The sequence below is a fragment of the Triticum dicoccoides genome, chromosome 3B (assembly GCF_002162155.2).
Source record: "Triticum dicoccoides isolate Atlit2015 ecotype Zavitan chromosome 3B, WEW_v2.0, whole genome shotgun sequence".
NCBI classification, from domain to species: Eukaryota; Viridiplantae; Streptophyta; class Magnoliopsida; order Poales; family Poaceae; genus Triticum; species Triticum dicoccoides.
Genome location: NC_041385.1, coordinates 20,038,187 through 20,043,486, shown reverse-complemented (window position 1 = coordinate 20,043,486; position 5,300 = coordinate 20,038,187).

Here is a 5,300-nt window from a genome sequence, read left to right as displayed (position 1 = left end):
AAAGGTCGAGCGTGAATCATATAGTAGATATGATCAACATAGTGATGTTCACCATTGAAAACTACTCCATCTCACGTGATGATCGTACATGGTTTAGTTGATTTGGATCAAGTGATCACTTAGATGACTAGAGAGATATCTGTCTAAGTGGGAGTTCTTAAGTAATATGATTAATTGAACTTAAATTTATCATGAACTTAGTACCTGATAGTATTTTGCTTGTCTATGTTTGTTGTAGATAGATGGCTCGTGCTGTTGTTCCATTGAATTTTAATGCGTTCCTTGAGAAAGCTAAGTTGAAAGATGATGGTAGCAATTATACGGACTGGGTCCGTAACCTGAGGATTATCCTCATTGCTGCACAGAAGAATTACGTCCTGGAAGCACCGCTGGGTGCCAGGCCTGCTGCAGATGCAACTGATGATGTTAAGAACGTCTGGCAAAGCAAAGCTGATGACTACTCGATAGTTCAGTGTGCCATGCTTTACGGTTTGGAACTGGGTCTTCAACGACGTTTTGAACGTCATGGAGCATATGAGATGTTCCAGGAGTTGAAGTTAATATTTCAAGCAAATGCCCGGATTGAGAGATATGAAGTCTCCAATAGGTTCTATAGCTGTAAGATGGAGGGGAATAGTTCTGTCAGTGAACACATACTCAAAATGTCTGGGTATAATAATCACTTGATTCAACTAGGAGTTAATCTTCCTGATGATAGTGTCATTGACAGAATTCTTCAATCATTGCCACCAAGCTACAAGAGCTTCGTGATGAACTATAATATGCAAGGGATGGACAAGACTATACCTGAGCTCTTCGCAATGCTAAAGGTTGCGGAGGTAGAAATCAAGAAGGAGCATCAAGTGTTGATGGTCAATAAGACCACCAGTTTCAAGAAAAAGGGCAAAGGGAAGAAGAAGGGGAACTTCAAAAAGAACAGCAAACAAGTTGCTGCTCAAGAGAAGAAACCCAAGTCTGGACCTAAGCCTGAGACTGAGTGCTTCTACTGCAAGCAGACTGGACACTGGAAGTGGAATTGCCCCAAGTATTTGGCGGATAAGAAGGATGGCAAAGTGAACAAAGGTATATGTGATATACATGTTATTGATGTGTACCTTACTAATGCTCGCAGTAGCACCTGGGTATTTGATACTGGTTATGTTGCTAATATCTGCAACTCGAAATAGGAACTACGGAATAGGTGAAGATTGGCTAAGGACGAGGTGACGATGCGCGTGGGAAATGGTTCCAAAGTCGATGTGATCGCGGTCAGCACGCTACCTCTACATCTACCATTAGGATTGGTTTTAGACCTAAATAATTGTTATTTTGTGCCAGCGTTGAGCATGAACATTATGTCTAGATCTTGTTTGATGCGAGACAGTTATTCATTTAAATCAGAGAATAATGGTTGTTCTATTTATATGAGTAATATCTTTTATGGTCATGCACACTTACAGAATGGTCTATTTTTATTAAATCTCGATAGTAGTGATACACATATTCATAATGTTGAAGCCAAAAGATGCAGAGTTAATAATGATAGTGCAACTTATTTATGGCACTGCCATTTAGGTCATATCGGTGTAAAGCGCATGAAGAAACTCCATACTGATGGACTTTTGGAATCACTTGATTATGAATCACTAGGTACTTGCGAACCGTGCCTCATGGGCAAGATGACTAAAACGCCGTTCTCCGGAACTATGGAGCGAGCAACTGATTTGTTAGAAATCATACATACCGATGTATGTGGTCCAATGAATGTCGAAGCTCGCGGCGGGTATCGTTATTTTCTCACCTTCACAGATGATTTGAGCAAATATGGGTATATCTACTTAATGAAACACAAGTCTGAAACATTTGAAAAGTTCAAAGAATTTCAGAGTGAAGTAGAAAATCATCGTAACAAGAAAATAAAATTTCTACGATCTGATCGTGGAGGAGAATATTTGAGTTACGAGTTTGGTTTACATTTGAAACAATGCGGAATAGTTTCGCAACTCACGCCACTCGGAACACCACAACGAAATGGTGTGTCCGAACGTCGTAATTGTACTTTACCGGATATGGTACGATCTATGATGTCTCTTACTGATTTACCGCTATCGTTTTGGGGTTATGCTTTAGAGTAGGCCATATTCACGTTAAATAGGGCACCATCAAAATCCGTTGAGACGACGCCTTATGAACTGTGGTTTGGCAAGAAACCAAATTTGTCGTTTCTTAAAGTTTGGGGCTGCCATGCTTACGCGAAGAAACTTCAACCAGATAAGCTCGAACCCAAATCGGAGAAATGTGTCTTCATATGATACCCAAAAGAGACAATTGGGTACACCTTCTATCATAGATCTGAGGGCAAAATTTTCGTTGCTAAATTCGGATCCTTTCTAGAGAAGGAGTTTCTCTCGAAAGAAGTGAGTGGGAGGAAAGTAGAACTTGATGAGGTAAATGTACCTGCTCCCTTATTGGAAAGTAGTTCATCGCAAGAACCGGTTCCTGTGACAACTACACCAATTAGTGACGAAGCTAATGATATTGATCATGAATCTTCAGATCAAGTTTCTACTGAACCTCGTAGGTCTACCAGAGTAAGATCCGCACCAGAGTGGTACGGTAATCCTGTTCTGAAAGTCATGTTACTTGACCATGGCGAACCTGCGAACTATGAGCAAGCGATGATGAGCCCAGATTCCGCAAAATGGCTTGAAGCCATGAAATCTGAGATAGGATCCATGTATGAGAACAAAGTATGGACTTTGGTTGACTTGCCCGATGATCGGCAAGCTATTGAGAATAAATGGATCTTCAAGAAGAAGACTGACGCTGATGGTAATATAACTATCTACAAAGCTCGACTTGTTGCAAAAGGTTTTCGACAAGTTCAAGGGGTTGACTACGATGAGACTTTCTCACCCGTAGCGATGCTTAAGTCTGTCCGAATCATGTTAGCAATTGCCGCATTTTATGATTATGAAATTTGGCAAATGGATGTAAAAATTGCATTCCTGGATGGATTTCTGGAAGAAGAGTTGTATATGATGCAACCGGAAGGTTTTGTCGATCCAAAAGGTGCTAACAAAGTGTGCAAGCTCCAGCGATCCATTTATGGACTGGTGCAAGCATCTCGGAGTTGGAATAAACGCTTTGATAGTGTGATCAAAGCATATGGTTTTATACAGACTTTTGGAGAAGCATGTATTTACAAAAAAGTGAGTGGGATCTCTGTAGCATTTCTGATATTATATGTAGATGACATATTGTTAATTGGAAATGATATAGAATTTCTGGATAGCATAAAGGGATACTTGAATAAAAGTTTTTCAATGAAAGACCTCGGTGAAGCTGCTTACATATTGGGCATCAAGATCTATAGAGATAGATCAAGACGTTTAATTGGACTTTCACAAAGCACATACCTTGATAAAGTTTTGAAAAAGTTCAAAATGGATCAGGCAAAGAAAGGGTTCTTGCCTGTATTTCAACGTGTGAAGTTGAGTCAGACTCAATGCCTGACCACAGCAGAAGATAGAGAGAAAATGAAAGATGTTCTCTATGCTTCAGCCATAGGCTCTATCATGTATGCAATGATGTGTACCAGACCTGATGTATGCTTAGCAATAAGTTTAGCAGGGAGGTACCAAAGTAATCCAGGAGTGGATCACTGGACAGCGGTCAAGAACATCCTGAAATACCTGAAAAGGACTAAGGATATGTTTCTCGTTTATGGAGGTGACAAAGAGCTAGTCGTAAATGGTTACGTCGATGCAAGCTTTGACACTGGTCCGGACGATTCTAAATCGCAAACCGGATACGTGTTTTTATTAAACGGTGGAGCTGTAAGTTGGTGCAGTTCTAAACAAAGCGTCGTGGCGGGATCTACATGCGAAGCGGAGTACATAGCTGCTTCGGAAGCAGCAAATGAAGGAGTCTGGATGAAGGAGTTCATTTCTGATCTAGGTGTCATGCCTAGTGCATCGGGACCACTGAAGATCTTCTGTGACAATACTGGTGCAATTGCCTTGGCAAAGGAATCCAGATTTCACAAGAGGACCAAGCACATCAAGACACGCTTCAATTCCATCCGGGACCAAGTCCAGGTGCGAGACATAGAGATTTGCAAGATACATACGGATCTGAATGTAGCGGACCCGTTGACTAAGCCTCTTCCACGAGCAAAACATGATCAGCACCAACACTCCATGGGTGTTAGAATCATTACTGTGTAATCTAGATTATTGACTCTAGTGCAAGTGGGAGACTGAAGGAAATATGCCCTAGAGGCAATAATAAAGTTATTATTTATTTCCTCATATCATGATAAATGTTTATTATTCATGCTGGAATTGTATTAACCAGAAACATGATACATGTGTGAATACATAGACAAACTTAATGTCACTAGTATGCCTCTACTTGACTAGCTCATTAATCAAAGATAGTTATGTTTCCTAACCATAGACATGTGTTGTCATTTGATTAAAGAGATCACATCATTAAAAGAATGATGTGATTGACATGACCCATTCCGTTAGCCTAGCACTTGATCGTTTAGTATGTTGCTATTGCTTTCTTCATGACTTATACAAAGTTCCTACAACTATGAGATTATGCAACTCCCGTTTACTGGAGGAACACTTTGTGTGCTACCAAATGTCACAACGTAACTGGGTGATTATAAAGGAGCTCTATAGGTGTCTCCAAAGATAGATGTTGAGTTGGCGTATTTCGAGATTAGGTTTTGTCACTCCGATTGTCTGAGAGGTATCTCTGGGCCCTCTCGGTAATGCACATCACTATAAGCCTTGCTAGCAATGTGACCAATGAGTTGGTTACGGAATGATGCATTACGTAACGAGTAAAGAGACTTGCCGGTAACGAGATTGAACTAGGTATTGAGATACCGACGATCGAATCTCGGGCAAGTAACATACCGATGACAAAGGGAACAACGTATGTTGTTATGCGGTTTGACCGATAAAGATCTTCGTAGAATATGTAGGAGCCAATATGAGCATCCAGGTTCCCCTATTGGTTATTGGCCGGAAACAGTTCTAGGTCATGTCTACATAGTTCTTGAACCCGTAGGGTCCGCACGTTTAAAGTTACGATGACAGTTTCATTATGAGTTTATATGTTTTGATGTACCGAAGGTTGTTCGGAGTCCCGGATGTGATCACGGACATGACGAGGAGTCTCGAAATGGTCGAGACATAAAGATTGATATATTGGAAGCCTATATTTGGATATCGGAATTGTTCCGGGAGAAATCGGGATTTTTTCGGAGTACCGGGAGGTTA